Raw genomic sequence first — 21,510 nt, forward strand, 5'->3', positions numbered from 1 at the left:
CCGTGTCGTTTTTCCTGGAAAATGATGGAGACAATATTCAAAAGAGAATTAATTTTTATGTACTCGCTCCTTACAAACTCACGTTACAAAATTTTGAGTTGGTACCCAACTCATCTGTGATAGATCTTTGACTGAACGGCAGGAGAGTTACTTTCAATACAACTTTAGCATTGCTTAAGTCCCCGCCTCCGCCAAAAATTTCGGAAAAAATTTGGTCAGTTTCTCTTCTCCGTTTCTTCTCAGAGGCTAATAACTTTTATTAGACAAAATAAAGAAAACTTAATCTGCAACTAGAATAGAACCCATGTCATCGAAGATGGTAAGCATCTATCGGCTATCTCCTTATTCAACGCCAGCTTCTCTCCGGAAGTGTATATGGTGCAGCGGATCGAAAGCACTACGTCTTTGATTTATTGATAATTATTATATAGAGTATCTGCAGTTGCATATGAAATTTGAGTTTTCTGTCGATTCCAGCTGAAAAGGACGGGATCCTACGTTGCACCATTTGGCTTCGATGTTTTCGGAAACAGAAGCGAGATGACCTAAACGTTTTTGTTTGAGATACTTCTGAACGGCTCCCGCTAGTGCGTTGAAACTCGTCGAAATCTGCGGAAAGCGCGATCTGGCGTCCGCTTGTTAGCCCATACCATCTGTTCTCTACTGCTTAGTTCGACAACTGCGCGCGAATTTTCCGCATCACAGTCCACCGGCGGTCCGCTTTGCAGTTCAGCAGAGTGGAAACGTCGGTCGTCGTACGCGGGCAGCGGTGACCTCGCGAATATTGGTGTGTTCGCGCCCTGCGCCTCGACATTTCGCTCTGGCTTTGCGGCGGTAACGACTGTCGCGAGATGCCGCCTAATTGCATTTCTTTCAGAATGCACAGTCAGCGCCGAAAAGGAGCTTTCGGGCCGACCGATGCGAAAGACACCGTCGAGTCTCCAGTTTAATATTTTCCCCACTCTCTCCACCCCTCTCTACCCTCCGTCAGGCCGGTCGAATAGCAGCGTTCGCGGTTTCGGCAGAACGGTAGAGAAAGACCATATTAATTACTGCAAAGCCTGCCCCCTTCGTCGAGCAGGGAGATCCAGCAGTTTTCCCGTCCCTGCGCCAAAATTTTCTTCTTCCACACTGTCAGAAGTTTATACGCCGTTCGCGGACGGCGCTGCGAATTCGCCGTCTGTGTTAGCATTACTTTTTACCGCCACTTAACTTTGTTCCTCGACCGCAAAAAAGTCCTTCTATTTCGAACATACTGGATCCAAAAGCCAGTAAAAAGTGGTACCTGTTTGCGTGAATGATGCGTGAGGTTCTGTTCGTTTTGGGGCGCCGGAAAGCGCAATTAAGCTATGGTCACGTTCACTCGTTACAGTATACACCCAGAGTTTATATGGCATACACATGCGGAAGACATACGAGGAAGTATAAAAGCCAGAGGTGGAAAGAGAGGAGGAAAATTTTCTTTCGCCTTCAAGCCACAGTTGGCTCCCGCGCTGCCGGCAACAGGTTTTCTTTCTAGCAGCCTAATTAAGATGCAATTGTCGGACGCGGATTCCACAAATATCGCTGTTTCAGACGCTCACTCGTGGTCGTTTAAAGATTTTTTTCGCAGTGATGATGATAAACAGTTACATGTCTCTCCGAATTATTACGTTCAAACGTCCCGTTAGAAAAATTAATGAATTACTGTGCTGATAAACCTCTTACATTATTTGATTTTCAAACAGCTGAGCAGAACTGAACGTACTCAGTCATTTCGCTCTTTACCTATTCTGATCAACACTAAACTGACATACAATATTTTTTAGCGCAACGCAATCTGACTTTCAAAAATCCCTACAAAAGAATGGCCCTGACTAACAATAACCTATACCTCTCATGAATCACTTACCTCACAAAAATCTTCGTTACTCGAACTACTGCAATACAGCGAGCGCCAATACTGCCAGCTAAATAAAGGATTCAAACTACTGAAGGCACTATCTACTGATAGGCATAGTTAGCAAATGAAAGATTTTGATAGAGAACAAACAATGTATTTACCTTAATGATGCTCAAAAGTCATATATACATACATATATATATATATATATATATATATATATATATATCAGTTCATGACATCCAGTCTCACAAATTTACTCTTTTTGATGAACACACGTCCAGATCGTCCGCTCTCAAAATTCTGCCATCTCTCTCCCCACATCCACCACTGCTGGCGGCTCACCTCCAACTGCGCAACGCTACGCGCTCTTCACATCCAGCTGCCCAACACTACAATAGCAAACAACAATGCAGACCAGCCACAGACTGCACACAGCACAGCCAGTGATTTTCATACAGAGCGCTACGTGGCGTTACCAATAAAAAAACCTAAACAGCCCACTTACAACGTCACACGACCAGTGGTATATTTAATCCTCTATTATGCTTGTTGAGCTGTGGATACAATTAGTCCTAAGAATACAGAACTAATTCATTATATGCATTTCATCTGGCCACGCATTCTATCACCTGCATATTGCTTAATACAGTTGTTAACTACTAAACTATATTTCCTCCACACATAAATGTTTCAATACATTACGTGCAATATTCATTCGGCTATAAATTTAAATTTCTGCCTGAAAATCTCATCACATGCTGAAGAGTTCTGAAATTTTCTATGCATAAGAACTAATAATATTTTATAACTTGTATCGCAACACGCAGTTAAAGTCTGCAGTACATGTTTAGAATTAGTCTATGCAGTGCAAATATCTTTTATTAAATATTGTTACGAAGATTCGGTCTAGTAGACTAGTTTTCATAAATAACATTACCGAAAACATAAACATGCGTCAGTGAAAGAAATGAAAATTAACAGGGTTTTGCATCAGGTGGAATAAAGATTCCAATTTTCCTTGCATAGGAATGAGGAATCTAAACGCAAACGGTCATGTCACAGAAAGCAAAAACGAAAAAAAAAACTTGGATTAGTAAATTGTGTGCAAACGTGAGAGCAATTACAGAACCGTTTGTATCTGTTTAGTGGTGTGTCATTTTGAGAAGAAAGGGAAAAATACACTTTTTGTGCCAAGACCGTATGACAAAAATTGCCGGCTAAAACTTATAGAATTAACAGAGGGTTATCCAGTTCATTACATCCAAATTGCATGCTGCTTGTTGGCTGACTACTAGTATTGGTGCACTATTCCGGACAAGCTGTAGTGCTTATTTTGACAGATATTTCCGCCAATCATCCAGTAACGAGCCTTGAACAAGTTGTCCGTTAGATCCTTTCAGATGAACACGTATTGCGACTAAACACTGTTTCAGTTATAAAAGGCTCTGTAAAAGCAAGACTCGATTTTTCATTCCGCTAATGAGTAGAGGCTGTTGCGCTTCCATCCGCTATGCAAACTATTGCAATAAGCTGAGTGAAGTACCGAAAGAGTGCGTCAGTAGGTATTACGGAAACTGAGTACTGCCGACCGCCCACATCTACTGCTGCGGGCAGACGCGTGGAAATGTGAAATTTAATTCACTTCCGGGATAAACGCGGAACACAGCTTGTGTAAATCCGGAAACAGTGCATTTCCTACCACGAATGCTGTTTGATCTACCGTGCATGTTCCGCTTCACAATTTTATCGAAGAGGATGTACCATAATCCGGAAGAGACTTCATTTTTTCGCGTTTTCCCTTGTAGGACTCTTATTAAATATGAACTCAATCTGCTAGTAACGAAGAACAGGTCAGTCAGATTCCCCAACAATATATTAATGCAAAGCAAGAGTCCTACGCGAAGACGTGAAATATTTTAAGGGCTTTCTTTCCGGTGCAGTCGTAAATAAGAGCGAAGAAGCTAAAGTAAATCATAAGCTATAAATTAAACCTCAAAGAACATGTAAATGTAAAACCTAATGCTATACTGAAAACGATTATCTCAATGCTAAATATAGAGTTTAGTTTGGACTTAACAGTAGCCATATAAAATATTACCCTCTATGGTAATGATGCGCAGGGGTGTAGCGTGCCAGAGTCCAGTAGGAATGTGAAAGCAGAATTTATCTCTCTGGCCTTCATTTCAGTCTACAAGTTTACTGAGTCTCATGTTTCTTTAGATGTCAAAGTGCTTAACGAAAGAGGAGTTCCACGAGGAATGTGAATTTGCAAAATATGCTATCTAGAATCCGACCACGTATAATATAAAAGTAGCTACGCGTCAGACCTGTATGAATGATTCGATTATGACGATGTCAGATGACGACTCACTTAATGAAGCTGCATCTCACTTGTAACAGTCACGTAATATTTAACGACGGAACAAAGTAATGATTGCTTCAACTGATGATAGTATAGTTGAAACACTGAGAAGGTCCGATTGCCGGTTATCGTCTTCAGGTACTTGTCTCTATCACCGACATGTTGGAAGAGTTAGACCAAAATTAGTAGAATGAGTGGCTATCGGGAAATTCAAATAAATAGCCATCAACAGCTCTGTGATCGAAAATGTGTCAACCAGTCCCGTAAACTACATTACGCTAAATAGCTTGCTAGCGGAGCAATCAGTACAAGTGACAAATGATTACGTATTTAATGGAATAAGGCAAATATGCGGATAACTCATTCGCTGCACCGGTCCCATCCAGTGTAATTAAAAGAGCGAAGTACATAATGAAATTATGGAATATTATCGAAAAACTTAATTCCTTTCTATCTTGTCGACCAGAAATTTTCGTTTTCATATAAGCCACTTTTTACTCGTTTCTAAACAGAAGTCATCCGCAGTAAAAGTCACATACATCATTTTCGTATATATATAATTCAGTTAGTCCATTACAGCGAAGTGTTAAAGGCAAAGTATGGTTTCAGTTCCTAGAGGAAAAAGAGTGGACTTTTTTTGTCTGAATCATTCCAGATTTTGAACATAGCTGCTAAGGTTCAGTGACAATGTCAGAATTATATTAGAACAAATAAGCCCTCGGTCACAAAATTTAAGTCAAAATTGACCAGATTTCGACGCTACTATGAGCGTCGTCTTCAGAATTAAACTAACTGTTCTAAAAAATATTAGGTATATAATAAATTAATAAAATTAAAGTTTGTACTGACTGGAAAGAGATGCAGTACTTACAAGTCACATTTTAAAAAATCTAAGCCGGAAAGGCGACGTCATGAATAGTTGTAAATAAGATGGCGAGCCGCTAAGGGCTGCTCGTACTTGAGTGAACAAGGGTTGCAACAAGAGTCTTGTTGCAACCCTTGTTCACTCAAGTACGAGCAGCCCTTAGCGGCCCGCTATCTTATTTACAACTATTCATGACGTTGCCTTTCCGGCTTAGATTTTTTAAAATGTGACTTGTAAGTACTGCATCTCTTTCCAGTCAGTACAAACTTTAATTTTATTAATGTATTATACACCTGATATGTTTTAGAACAGTCAGTTTAATTCTGAAGACGACGCTCATAGTAGCGTCGAAACCTGGTCAATTTTGACTTAATATTTGTGACCGAGGGCTTATTTGTTCTAATATCATTCCAGATTTCAACTAACCCCGTTCCTATTACACAGTTGTATCCTAAACCCACAAACCATTATCAGAGCTCACGCTTCTGTGTCCTATAAGGGTCAAGAGAACGTGAAGATAAGTAGGTTAGAGCTTAACGTCTCTTCGACACTGAGATCATCTGAGGCAGAATACTAGCGCACTTGGACAAGGACGGGACAGAAATCATGCTGGTATTTTGGTGATGTGGGAGAATCATGGAAGAAACTAAATATGGATGTATGACAGTCAAGTGACTTGAGCACTTCATCTCCTGGCGCGGTTGATAAAGAGACGTGTATCATCTGTCTCCATATGCTGTAATGACTATCCTGATCATTTATACAGATTTAAGTGACTTTGTAGTAAATATCTGAGGTGAAAACGAGAATAGTAGAATCATATTAGATCGAACTTCCCCTCTGTTTTCTATTTATACCGTACGATATACAGGGTGTTACAAAAAGGTACGACCAAACTTTCAGGAAACATTCCTCACACACAAATAAAGAAAATATGTTATGTGGACATGTGTCCGGAAACGCGTAACTTCCATGTTAGAGCTCATTTTAGTTTCGTTCCACCTACCCTCAATGGAGCACGTTATCATTATTTCATACGGGATACTCTACATGTGCTGCTAGAACATGTGCCTTTATAAGTACGACACAACATGTGGTTCATGCACGATGGAGCTCCTGCACATTTCAGTCGAAGTGTTCGTACTCTTCTCAACAACAGATTCGTTGACCGATGGATTGGTAGAGGCGGACTAATTCCATGGCCTCCACGCTCTCATGACCTCAACCCTCTTGACTTTCATTTATGGGGGCATTTGAAAGTTCTTGTCTACGCAACCCCGGTACGAAATGTAGAGACTCTTTGTGCTCGTATTGTGGACGGCTGTGATACAATACGCCATTCTCCAAGGCTGCATCAGCGCATCAGGGATTCCATGCGACGGAGGGTGGATGCATGTATCCTCGCTAACGGAGGACATTTTGAACATTTCCTGTAACAAAGTGTTTGAAGTCACGCTGGTACGTTCTGTTGCTGTGTGTTTCAATTCCATGATTAATGTGATTTGAAGAGAAGTAATAAAATGAGCTCTAACATGGAAAGTAAACGTTCCGGACACAAGTCCACATAACATATTTTCTTTCTTTGTGTGTGAGGAATGTTTCCTGAAAGTTTGGCTATACCTTTTTGTAACACACTGTAGATTGAGCACTAAATATACTTATCATGTCATAGTAGGTCTATATACAGTGTGTTCAGCGTATAACTGAACATATTGTGATCATTGGCAGCTTACTATATACTGTCTTCAGTCTGTTAGTTGTGTTTTCTCTGTGTCTAACAGTCTTCCTGCAAACTTCACTAAATTTACTACCTGACTTTTCTGCATGGTTGTAACTGCACCACTAAGTGGTCTACGCCTGTCAGTATAGGCCAACCGTTTTGCGTCAATTCGTAGAGACTTCACCAACTTACTTACTGCCGAGGGGAAACTAAGCAGCCGTGCGGAGTGGCCGCGTGGTTTGAGGCGCCATGTCACGGATGGCGCGGCCCCTCCCGCCGGAGGTTCGAGTCCTCCCTCGAGCATGGGTGTGTGTGTTGTTCTTAGCATAATTTAATTTAAATAGTGTGTAAGTCTAGGAACCGATGACCTCAGCTGTTTGGTCCCTTAGGAATTCACACACATTTGAACTATTTTTTTTAATAAGCACCAATGGCTTTCTCTTGCCTAGAGTTGTGAAACTACCATAGGTTATCGTAGACTATCACACGTAAGCACAGACTACGATATTTTCCCTAGTAGTTTCGGTCAGTTGCGGCCATAGCCACGTTTCCTGTACTATGGGTGTGTTGAATACCTATCTATAGTTACCTTATAAAGATCGCTTTCTTTACGTATGCGATCAGTATCTTACTAGGTTCACCTAAAAACTGGAAGCAATGAATCGTCTAGAAACTGACGGAGGACATATAAAGGGCTGGCTAACTTACGGAACATTTCCTTTGTACTTAGTTATCCGCCTGTTTGTTACTTAAGAATAAACAGTATTTGCAGCAGACCTGAAATTGTCTATGTTTAATTCAGGTTTTATTGATCTGTTGATTTACTGCATGAAACGGAGTGATGTTGCAGTTAAAAAGAGAAACCAGCACAGGTTTATCATACAGCGCTAGAAAACGCCGTTTCCTCAACAAAAAGGTAAAATAAAAAAACCGCAAAACAAAAATATATAAAACATCTCATCAATACTTCTTAGAACTTATATAAAATATGTTTCTATTATTCATAAACAACTTTCACATTTATCAAACAGGAAATTCGTGCCTTTGATCATGATGGAGAACGTTCTATTGAGTATAAAATAGCAACATTAATTATGTAAATTTTTATGTTTGTGCATGTAAACTGTGCTTGCGTCAAAAATATTTACTTTGGTTACATAAAAGCGCAGATGTTACGGGATAAACTAATTTTATTTCCTGTAAAACTTATCTTTCCCTATTAATTGTACCAAACATTTCCTACATCATTTATGCAGTGTACCATAACTTCCCAGTCGCAGTTTTGATTGAGCGCATCTGTACTCTTGCCGCATGTACTTCGAGGCACCAACCAACCTAAACATATACTACTCATAATAGTTATAATTATTATTCTGCAAATGACGTAAATGCTGTTGTAACGTTGTTCAGTACACTGTTATGTCAGCAATAAAAATATCTGCACTTATATTGCTAATACTTTACATATGCGGAAGACGTGGTGCACGCAGTAAAATATCCTGAAACACGAGTACAGCGGATTATCCCGCAGTCTACAGGCATCATTTCGACAATCTTGGCGAGAGAGAAGCCACTGGCGCATGGTGTCTGGAGAAAAGAATTGTCAGTATCTGCCGTTTCGTGAATCCGGGAACGCTGCAATGGAGCGAGACTGCTAGAAAATAAAACAGAAAGGATGGCACAGGAAACCCAGCCGGAACCGATTCGTATGAGTACAGCAGGAATAATTATTAATCCGGTTAGCGAAATGAATCTAATTCGTCTTCCAGTTTTGGAAATTAGAGGTGAACAGCGTTCGACCATTTTCGTAAGACCGCCCCTTCGCTGTATTCATACAGCAATGTTAGCGTAACTGGTCTGTGAGAGCTATGATTCACGATGACGCTTTACGCCTAAGCCTGGGGAAAAAAAGAAGAAAGAAGATCCTTAGCCTTCGCGTAGGTAAAAGTGAAGAACCAGGAAAAAACTGATTGTTTCGCGTTGAGAACTCAGTTTATATTGTTATTACGTTATAGGTGAGCGAAACCACGAAATTTCGCTCAGAGAATTGGCGTAGCTTCTTGCTCTACACGATAGACAGAGCAAGTAATACAACGCTTTTCTTTCGGAACAAATGACTTCAATAAAAAATCAACACGGGTTTCAATAATATCCTTCGTTGTATTCGAATTAGTACGCTCCACGTGATCTGTGAAATTACAGAAACTGTAAACACATGTGCGAAAAAAACTCGTCGTTTTTAGACTTGCGAAACCATTCGAGATTGATCTACACTTCTGGATGAGGAAGAACGTACTTGAAGCTAGGAAGCGGGGTAAGTATAAAGGGCAGTCAAATGAATACGAGAAAGACGGAAATAATAAGTAAACTGTTTATTATTTCAAATGTAATCGCCGTACTGCTAATACTTACCTCACTGGGAGACAACACGGTCATAGCCTTCATGGAAAAATGTTTGCAGCTGTCTACAGAAAATGATTGCACCCAGGACCTTTTATGATGTTTCTCCAGCAGGAGTGGCAGGTATTGTCTAAGACTCATCCTCTGTTGCTGGTGGCGGCAGTGGAGGCTGGATCTTCGACAATGCCAGCCACTCGTGCTGGCGAAATGCCAGAAAAATCGTAAGCACACGTCGATCGATGATTCAGAGACGAAAGCCGACATACAGTTCGTCAAAGGGCCGCCACGAGAGCCTCAACAATTTTGTAATGCTTACACGGTAAACAGGCGGCAGAAGAACTTAATCCTCCCCACTTACGTTAACTAATGATTGTGCGACAGGATGGGCATCCGATCACAAAACTAAAATTCAATAAATTTGTGAAACCATGAAAAGCAGTGGACTCTGCATGACGAGATAAACGCAAGGAAAGAAGGAGGTTCATTGTGCGTGCAGTTCTTGCTCGGTGCACGAGTCCTGTGGCACGTGCAGTATCGGTAAGCACACATCGCACTTACAATGGGCAGGGCCTGCTTGTCATCACCGATTTCGTACAAGTTTTTGGTATACGCAGGGATCGGCCAGAAATAAAAGTGATACAAGTGGAAGCTCCAGATGACCAAGTGTTATAAAAAAAGCATTTTTGGATCGGATTGGGCGAGCCGTGAGCCGCTTAGGTTAGCATAGTATCCAAGCAGCCGCTGGTGCAGAGAAAAGCGTACAGACAGGTAAATCGAGGATCGCGGGATCGAGTGCCTATGCGGAAACATTTTTCCTTTTTTATTTTCCGTTTTGCGTTACTTACATCGAAAATAAACAAAAATAATTCTCAATATATTATCTTAATTAACGTTTTAATAAAAAGCAGGAAAAGAAATTTAACATTGGGAGTAAATTTCCAGTACAGCATTGCAAGGCGTACACGAGAATTTCGTATACAAAATTAGATACCTTTATTATTTTGTGGTTGCTGATTTACACGTGCTGGGGTGATATTCCTCATAAACACAGGGGAAGCAGTAAGTTTTCTCGGAATTAGCACGCATTATAAACGCCTCATTTTTACAATTACTTAGAGCTTTTAATGTCTCTATAGAAAAAAGACTACAGTCATAAAAGGTTCTCTCTCTTATTGCTCATTGACGCGGCACACCACGCGTAAAGCGTCATATCACCAAATATTGGTAGTGGAATGTTTTTGATGCTGTCTTCTTGGGATGGGATTTCTTTTTCTCTCTTGTTGAGATAAGAGCAAGTTTCGGTTTTTTTGATCAAATTCTTTACCTGATGATAATAAAAAGAGACACCGCAGGTTGGCACTGGCGAGTGCATTTTGGAGGGGGATCGCTTTAACATACTTGTACATGTTGGCAGTCCTTCTTCAGCTTGAAACATGTCGTCATCTAATTGTGGATTTGTCTGTCCTCCCCACCAACCCACGAGACAACTAACAGAAGTATTTTGTTCTCGTGCACGTAAAGCTTCAAGATGCCACCAAAAATTCTTTGTATATTGTTGTTAGTAAGTTTCCCGAAATTTGATGAAGTAATGGGAACATTTTTGTAGTTTGGCACGTAGTAATCAACCAAACTTTCTTTTGGCTTCCTGTTTCATGCCTTTTACGAAAATATTAATTAATAAATTATACTGAGCATTATTTCTGTTTATTTGAAGTGCGCATAACATAAAAATTAAAGAAAAATGAGGTTTTCACATAGGAACTCGATCCAGGGACGGATTACCGTTTTGTTCTTCTCTTTCCACTGCGCCAACCGCTACCTTTAGAGTACGCTGCCACAAAAGGCTCCAGCTTCGACCGAGCTGCGTCAAAATATAATATATTTTTTCTTGCCGCTTGGCCATCTGAAGCAGCCACTTCTGTCACTATCATTCGTGGCCAAGCCCCCCTTATACCATAAATTTGGACGACATCGGTAATGATGAGTAGGCACGGTACCTTTATTAGTATATTTCAATCATCATACATGTTTGAGAAATTAGTAACGGTCTCCTATGCTACAGAAAGAGATTATTTGATCCTCTCTTCGACGGGACGTTAAAAGCCAAGATACAAAGGTATTGTGTCATAGTTTGAAAAGCGACGATATTGAGTTACCATTGCAGTGTGTTTTCAGTTATTATTCTTTCTAAAAGAAATGGAAGCTTCGCACTTACTATGAACTGACTCGTTTACAGTGATGTAAGTACCTAAGTCATAACACAGAATAACGATAGCAGCTGGCAGTCGGGACGTCAACATTGGATGACTTCACCATTGAAAAACTGTTATTTCCATAGTTAAGGAAAGTCTTCCTGAATCCGCAAATTTCTCCAGGTTCTGACGTATACTATAACCCTGGTTCTGAGTACAAGAATGCTGCCACGTTTGCTCAAATTACAGATATTTGGCAACTTCGGTGAAGAAATACAAAAGCTGGTGTTCTTGTGCTTTTATTAAGGTACTGCAAATGAAGGTAGGATCCAGGACGAGCCAATAAAATTACTAATTTCAGCCCATTTCGACCTTACAATGAACATGAAACTGCAATATAGCCATTTCCCGGTTTTTGTTAATATGACAGCTATTATACACTACTGGCCATTAAAATTGCCACACCACGAAGATGACGTGCAACAGACGCGAAATTTAACCGATAGGAAGAAGATGTTGTGATATGCAAATGATTAGCTTTTCGGAGTATTCACACAAGTTTGGAGCCGGTGGCGACACCTGCAATGTGCTGACATGATGAAAGTTTCCAACCGATTTCTCATACACAAACAGCAGTTGACCGGCGTTGTCTGGTCAAACGCTGTTGTGATGACTCGTGTAAGGAGGAGAAATGCGTACCATCACGTTTCCGACTTTGATTAAGGTCGGATTGTAGCTATCGCGTTTGCGGTTTATCGTAACGCAACATTGCTGCTCGCGTTGGTCGAGATCCAATGACTGTTAGCAGAATACGGAATCGGTGGGTTCAGGAGGGTAATACGGAATGCCGTGCTGGATCCCAACGGCCTCGTATCACTAGCTGTCGAGATGACAGGCATCTTATCCGCATGGCTGTAACGGATCGTGCAGCCACATCTCGATCCCTGAGTCAATAGATGGGGACGTTTGCAAGACAACTGCACGAACAGTTCGACGACGTTTGCAGCAGCATGGACTATCAGCTCGGAGACAATGGCTGCGGTTACCCTTAACGTTGCATCACAGACAGGAGCGCCTGCGATGGTGTACTCAACGACGAACCTGGGTGCACGAATAGCAAAACGTCATTTTTTCGGATGAATCAAGGTTCTCTTTACAGCATCATGATGGTCGCATCCGTGTTTGGCGACATCGCGGTGAACGCACATTGGAAGCGTGTATTCGTCATCGCCATACTGGCGTATCACCCGGCGTGATGGTATGGGGTGCCATTGGTTACACGTCTCGGTCACCTCTTGTTCGCATTGACGGCACTTTGAAAGTGGACGTTACATTTCAGATGTGTTACGACCCGTGGCTCTACCCTTCATTCGATCCCTGCGAAACCCTACATTTCAGCAGGATAATGCACGACTGCATGTTGCAGGTCCTGTACGGGCCTTTCTGGATACAGAAAATGTTCGACTGCTGCCCTGGCCAGCACATTCTCCAGATCTCTCACCAATTGAAAACGTGTGGTCAATGGTGGCCGAGCATCTGGCTCGCCACAATACGCCAGTCACTACTCTTTATGAACTGTGATATCGTGTTGAAGCTGCATGGGCAGCTATACCTGTACACGCCATCCAAGCTCTGTTTGACTCAATGCCCAGGCGTATCAAGGCCGTTATTACGGCCAGAGGTGGTCGTTCTGGGTACTGATTTCTCGGGATCTATGCACCCAAATTGCGTGAAAATGTAATCACATGTCAGTTCTAGTATAATATATTTGTCCAATGAATACCCGTTTATCATCTGCATTTCTTGTTGGAGTAGCAATTTTACTGGCCAGTAGTGTATACACCAGAGAGCAATATAGTTGAAGATAGCTGCTTTGTTGGAGAAAAAGCTCTCCTGACACTACTGCAAACGGGAAAGTTCAACGTGTCACGTAACTGTCATGTCATCAGACCGTCTTCGAGTACTGGATGGGCTAAAGGCTCTGTATCAGCGCATTTGATCGTAGAAAGGCTATGCACGCCCGACTCAATTGTGGAGGTCGCTCAGGCACTGGACTTCCCACGTGTCACCTGGAATCTGAGAAAACAGACACCGGAAGAATCAGTTGCTGTGGGCACCAACGTATTGATGACAGGGAACGCTGTCTACTGTCGCAACTAGATAAATGTTCAAATGGCTCTGAGCACTATGGGACTTAACTTCTAAGGTCATCAGTCCCCTAGAACTTAGAACTACTTAAACCTAACTAACCCAAGGACATCACACATCCATGCCCGAGGCAGGACTCGAACCTGCGACCGCAGCGGTCGCGCGGTCTCAGACTGCAGCGCCCAGAACCTCTCGGCCACCCAGGCCGGCCACAACTAGATATGTCACTATGGGCCCACCCATATGTTTCCAAGGTTATTTCGAGTACGCTTCAGACGTTTTGTTGGGAAGTTGTACACATCGTCCACACAGTCACGATCTTTCGCTAGATGACTTCTATTATTTCGGACCCCTGAATACAGAATGTCGTGGCCCTCGATTTGCTTCGGACGAAGAGGTGCATGCCTGAGTACATTCACCGTTCCATAGCAAAGCTGCGCTCTACTAAAATTACGGTTCGGTAGATTTGGTGCAGTATGTTAATGACATTGTAAATGGTAGGAGTCCCGGTAGTATTGTTAGCATTGGTAGGGAAAGAGACTTTGAGTGGAAGACCTGTCCTTGTTTTTGTTTGTTCGTTTGATTGTCCATTGTGTATTCTATGTCGTTACAAAATATAAATTGCATTTTATAAGCAATAAAAATTAGTTGATCGCGTAAAATCTGCGCTTTTATGTAACCAAAGCAATTACTTATGGAGCAAGTACAGTTTACATGCACAAATAGAACGTATAAAATAATTCTTATTTCGGACTCAGTAGAGAGTTCTTCATCATGATCAAAAGCAGGAGTTGCCTATTATTATTGTTGAGTGTAAAAGTTGTTTATGAATAACACAAAAATGTTTTGTATATGCTCGACGAAGTATTGAACTGTTGTTTGTTATGTTTTTGTTTTTCGTTTTCTATTTTTAGTACAATATCCTTTCATTTCACGTTAGAAACTGACTATTTTCTGACAAAACCAGAATTAAAAACTGACAATTGCAATTTTTCTGTAAATATTGTATATATATATATATATATATATATATATATATATATATATATATATATATATATATATATATATATATATACAATAACTGTGTACAACAAAAATGTTCCGTAGGTTATGCAGCCCTTTATATACCCTTACTCAGTTTCTAGACGGCTTACCACTTCCAGTTTTTAGGGGAATCTAGTAAGACATTGATTGCATACGCAAACAAAGCGATCGAAATCAGGTAACGCCTAATAGGTGTGCAACCCACTTGACGTGCAGGTAATGTGGTTACGATCTTAACTGACCAATGCAAGCAGGGAAAGTACCGTAACCTGCGCTTACTTAATAGTCTATAGTAGCCTACGGTAGTTTTACAACTTTATTCCATAGGCAGCCGCAGACATTTTTCCACGAAGGTCACACAGTGGGATAAATGTATTAACAGTTGTGGCGATTTCTTTGAATTAATAAACAGTTAACTTGCTTTTCTCCATCGGACTCGAGTTCATTTGACTGCCCGTATACATTTAGAGGAAACTGCCATTTATCACACCAAAGTCATCCTCTAAACTCCTATAGTCACTCAACGGGACACTCCAACCCTCCCCCCCCCCCCCCCACTACAGCGTCATCAGCAAACATTTGCATATCGCTGCTCGCCCTATGTCTCAGATCGTTTACTTATGTAGAGGACAAAAAGGGTCCTGTCACACTTACCTGGGGCACTCCTGATGATGCCCTTGTCTATGACGAACACTCGCGGTCCAGCACAACGCACTGTTTTCTTTTAGTCTTGGAGGCAGTCACATGTCCGGAAATCTACTCCGTATGTTAGGCAGGATCGTCGTTAACAGCTGCATATTCCAATGGCGATCACACAATGTGTTTAAAGAAATAGTATAACCTCAAATACAAAACAAAGAATTATCATATGAAACTATGACCTCTTCAAAATAAATATCAAGTTATTTCAATAAAAGAAAGGTCGTTGCCATAGAAGATACGAAAAACTGGCTCTGAGCACTATGGGACTTAACTTCTAAGGTCATCAGTCCCCTTGAACTTAGAACTACTTAAACCTAACTAACCTAAGGACATCACACACATCCACGCCCGAGGCAGGATTGGAACCTGCACCGTAGCGATCGTGCGGTTCCAGACAGTAGCGCCAAGAACCGCTCGGCCACCCCGGTCGGCTAGAAGATACGGATTGAACGAGCTCATGAGAGGTGGAGCATAAGCTCTGTATGGTCAAGGATGACTAATGAAACAGGCCGTCTCCTTTTCAAAGGAACCACCCCTGCATTTGTCAATATAAATTTGTATGATTCAAAATGTTCAAATGTGTGCGAAATCCTAATGGACCAAACTGCTGAGGTTATCGGTCCCTAGACTTACACACTACTTAAAGTAACTTATGCTAAGAACAACACACACACCCATGCCCGAGGGCGGACTCGAACCTCCGGCGGGAGAGGCCGAAATTTGCATGGTAGGACGGTGATTTGAACCCCGTTGCGATCTAATGCAACCACACCGTCTTAACGACGGCGCCACCTCACTCGTCCAAATACCGTTTTAATTTGGATAAAACTGTGCATAAACTGATTTAATATTATTGTCGATTGCTTCTGTAATGTTCGTAAAAGAGAGATGCGATAAAGTAGTGTACTAGCAGGAAGACATATGTACGTTAGGCGAGAAGTGCGTTCATTCACTTGGTGTGGGAGCAAAGGGATGGACTTAAATCACCAGGCTACAGGGTGTTTTTTTATCACGGTACAATTTTATGTTTCCTACAGTTTTTGTGAATGTCGTGAAATGCAGAGAGTTACGCACAAATGCTTTTGCGATGGTGAAACATGTATTTCGTGCGGCTGGGAATGAGAACGGAGGCGAGCGTCAAAAGTGATAACAAGCGCAGCACGAATTGCCCTTATCCTCGCGTACGCGCAGTTATTTTATTTTTATACGTTCGCAGCCGAACATGCTATTTTACTGCTTCTGGTAATTATATTTACTTTGCGTTAACCACGCTCAGAGATCGTCCACCCATCTACAGACGCAATATAATTACAGTATGCTCCTAAACCGTAAAATAAACTGCATATAGTTGCTCGGGATTTATCCTTATTCCGGAACCCCATACAAATTCTTGTTACACATTTTAAGCTTCAAAAGCATCTTTAACTGCTCATCATCTAGAGGGAATGTCAATACAACTTTGTACGAAACACAAACGCAGTAACTACAGTAGAAACGGAAGAAAAGGATATCTTCCGGTGTCTTTTGGGTATTATCACCCACAACTTCTTGTTACCTATGGAGACTCACTGTTACGGAGGAATTTTTCTGTCGTGTTATTTATTTATCTCAGTTCTTACAACTATGAGTGAACTGGTTAACGATTAGGAAAGACTCCTCACTTCTTTCATAGCTCTCCGTTCAATGCGAAATTTCTATATTAGGGTGGTCGTCAACTGACTGCTTTTACATACACGTACGCTAACAGAAAAGGAAATAAGCTAATGCATAGTACACTGGATTTGCATTCTGGACAAGTCGGGTCCTAATCCCGGTGGGCTATCCTGATTTGGATTTGCAACGGTTCTACCAAATCGCTGAACGCGAGTACCGGCGCAGTTACTCACAGTCGATCTCCTTCCCAACCCTAATATTCGTTTTCCTTTTTTATAGAAAGAGCAAGTGGCCTAAGGTCTCCTGAATCAGCCAACGGTACACTAGTTTTGGGTAAGTTTAGTGTTTCACAAGAACGGGCTGACGTTATGTCGTAACAGGTGAATTCTGACAAAGTAAAAACAGCAATCAGATACTGTTCATTATCCTATTTATTAAGAAATGGCGACGTTGTCGATTCCGAACTTACATGTCCATCTAAAAACGGCTGTTCACGTTTAGTTAATATCATTTATACAGTGCTGACCTTATGAGGTTGTGCTTCATAGTGCGGACGATGCTTTAGGATGGTGCTACCCTGCACCAAGAGCAGATATTAGAAGCAAGGAATATTTTATGTATTCCTTTTACATCCCCAATGACGAGCTGGGAAAGTATAACCGTGTTTGTAAGTGGCCAATGAATTATTTTATAACACTTACATCAAAGATCCTGTATTTTTCCTGCTAAACTGGTCTGCTGTTTGAAGTCTTCATATTACACTGAGTATTAATCTAAATTACACATTTCTTGCTTTGAAAACTCATTCAGTGTACTTCAACACACACACACACAAATCAATCCTTGAACACTATGGACGTTTAAATACAAATACGACGATCGACAAAAGCAAAACAATCCCAGAGGACGCCTAAGTCAGAGGTGTTATGTGGTAGAAATAAACATCATGATAACAGGTTGGCGAGATGGCTGGCTCTGAGCACTATGCGACTTAACTTCTGAGGTCATCAGTCGCCTAGAACTTAGAACTAATTAAACCTAACTAACCTAAGGACATCACACACATCCATGCCCGAGGCAGGATTCGAACCTGCGACCGTAGCGGTCACGCGGTTCCAGACTGAAGCGCCTTTAACCGCACGGCCACACCGGTTGGCGAGATGTAAATGATCCAGTTTCTGTTTAACATAAAAACATTTTCTAAGGATTCGGCACAATGGTATTGATATATTTGTTATATTACTTAGTAGTACGCTGCATGAGTTCTCAGATACTCGTCTCATTCTACTTTAGAGCGGGCGCTAAAGACCTTGCTGTCGTAGGCCCACACCAAACTATATCATCATCATCATCATCATCATCATCATCATCATCATGCTGCATGAGTCCTTTCTGCAAGTTCTCTTACTGTAACGGAAACATTATTTTAGGAATTAAGTTGAGAGGACACTTCAGCTGTACACATTATTTTTTTAAAAACAACTGGCTACAGGTTACATGAAAAAGTTAGGAACACAGCAACTATATTGGAATTGGGAGTTAAAAGAGTGAGCGGACACATTAAGGGCTATAGAAACGTCCAAAAAATAAAAAATAAAAAAAAAACAGAATAATCCAAATAATAGGGAACTCTCGACAGAGAGGGAAATAAACATTAGCTAGACCAAGAAAGAGGCAGGGTCGGCAGGAACTTAATTCCCTAAGTTCAATAGAGGTACATAAAGATAGGACGTAACAAGCATCATAATGTTACAAGGAAAGTACAGACGTAGAGCCAAAAGAAATATGTTAATATTACGAACAATTTAACTGATGATTGTTCTACTAGGTATCCGTTAATGGTTCTTTACTACACTCAAAAAAGACTAGAGAAACACGCATTAGCCAAACGATTATTGCTTGTATAACTACAATCACGACAAATTATGAGATAAACTGTAATGCAAAATACACAGGGAGAACATCGTTTCATTTTAAAATTCCATCTACGTATTCTGCATCGCAGTCTTTCGAGGAATTCCCTATCGTTGACAAACAATTCGGCGTGCTGAGTGCGCGAATCTGCTAACGAAGAGTTTATAGCCACCAATAATGTCTCCATACGAAACGTCGGGCAGAGAAATATGCTTTAGCCCACGGCCTAATGCCCGTATAACTAAAACCGTCACCAAGGACCTAATAAACTGTAATAGGAAATATATAATTGGTGACCTACTGCCCGATTTTGTGCCTGAATTATTACGGACGAAATATTTTATATTCCTTTCAACATTAGAAGCCACTATGATTATTTAAATGATACTGTTACATAAAAACAATATCCTACGCTTTGATACAGCTGACAGGGGTTGTATAATATACGAAAGAATTATTGCTCGATAACGCCCTTGCGACCGGCAAGATCATATATGAAAATCTTAATTAAACGCCCTTTTTAGATCCTCACAAATACTGTTACTATACTTTCATGGCTTCCACCTTCCATAACGCACCATTAGATAATATGGTCAAGAACGAGAGCAGGAGGGAAATCGACCTCTTGCCCTTCTTGAGGAAATCGTTGTAACTATCATCTGGAATGTTTTAGGAAAGCAATGAAAAATCTGTAACAGGTTGCCCGATGGAGAAGTTGAGGTTTCTGACGACTTCGCTAGCTCACACATAGTGGTACAATAATAATTCTACATCCATTCCAACATGTAATCCACGATCCTCTCAGATAATGCTCTGAATGGGGACATAACCATTTCATTTAAGCTCTTAGTCCGATTCTGCACCGTAGTATTTTTTTGTCTACATTGAGTCGACTGGTTCTGAGCACTATGGGACTTAACTTCTGAGGTCGTCAGTCTCCTAGAACTTAGAACTACTTAGACATAACTAACCGAAGGACATCACACACATCCACGCCCGAGGCAGGATTCGAATCTGCGACCGTTGCGGTCGCGCGGTTCCAGACTGTAGCGCCTAGAACCGCTCGGCCACACCGGCCGGCTACATTGAGTCAGACAGTGATGACTGTATTCTGCCAAAGATCTGTCTGGAGGAAGCGAGCTCATAATACGATTGTATGATCCAAGGTGCATTTAATGCTAAACGCAACAATGTTTTGCTGTTGCTTACACCTAAATACGCCGCAGAAAACCGATTGAAGAAGCTAAATTCCTGAAATCATTTATAATTTACATAATCATTACAGACTCCATTCATCACCTCGAAAACTTTCAATAAGTGTCCATACTGTAGAACCGAAAGACGTGGTACGGTAATTATTACATGCACTCTTATTTGCGTGGAATGAGATTCAAATCCACACCATTCGATTTCCATTTATGGCAGGGTATCTTAAATCGGTGCAGTTAAATACTTGGATGGTTCCTTATAATTTTCCATGCTTTCTTCCATCGCTCATTCTCCAGCCTAAAGTGCTTCGTCTCCAATGGGATCGATGTCCACGAGTGATGAAGCTATGACCTTCTTTTCTGCTACATTGTAAGGCTTCAGACAATCGGAACGGATATGCGAAATGTCTGCTCATACCATGAGCTATAGGGCCCTTATTAAGTCAGAGCAACTCTAGCACTCACAAAGTACGTCGGCGATATGTGATACGCGTGCTTCGGAGAAACACGCTCGCTTTGTCTCCCGCAGAGCGAGAACGACTTCATTTTCCGACGCCAGTCGCGTCCTGGCTCACTTTCTGTTACTCGGAACAATGTTATGCAGGATATCATCACGATTTCCTTACCGAGATATATCGTTACATGCTTTTCGCTGTTGCCTCGAGAGACACTCCACGCCACATCAAAGGCTCGCTCAAAAATCGACAGGCAACGCATCTCCTTCTTTATCTTTTTTTCTCCTGCTTCCACTCCTTCCTTCTTGGTGCCCCCTTCCCCCTCAACCACCGCCCACCTTTCCCTTTCTCCCCCCCTTCTTCCGCACGACCTCGAAGAGTTTCATCGGCCGTGTTCACTCGAACTGTTGTTAGAAATGTTAGTTTCATTTGACTGCTGCTTAGATTGGAACGAAGAGTCTTCTATGTTTGGTCCTCGCGTGGTCTTCACGACGATCTTGCTCCAGTGTGAAACTGATAGTAGCCATTTAAGCGCAGGACAATGTAGGGCTTCTCCCATTCTGGAGCAACGGTGCGAGGTCAAACGCTTGCGACAGCGCTTTCCCCTTCTAGCGGCGAACCGTAGAAGCGCAACGCAACGAAGACCGTCTCGATTACACAGTTGGTAACCAATACCTCCTGCGCGTAAGGGTCGTTCGGAATCGTAACAGCTGTAGTGTATTTTTTCAGAATATACAAGTATGATGTCATTATACGACTTGTATAACGAGGAAACAGCTGGAACGTACGTGGAAGTAATCAACAAAAGCTGAAGACAATATCTTACTAGGTAAACTGAGTTGAATTTATAGTTGCAGTGTTTCCATACTCGGTGATCTACAGATGCTGGCTTATGGTTACGTAATACACTTGCAGATGTGCGGTGTAATGTGTACCTATGGATGAAGTCTTTTGTACTT

This window comes from Schistocerca nitens, chromosome 3 (assembly GCF_023898315.1).
Source record: "Schistocerca nitens isolate TAMUIC-IGC-003100 chromosome 3, iqSchNite1.1, whole genome shotgun sequence".
NCBI classification, from domain to species: domain Eukaryota; kingdom Metazoa; phylum Arthropoda; class Insecta; order Orthoptera; family Acrididae; genus Schistocerca; species Schistocerca nitens.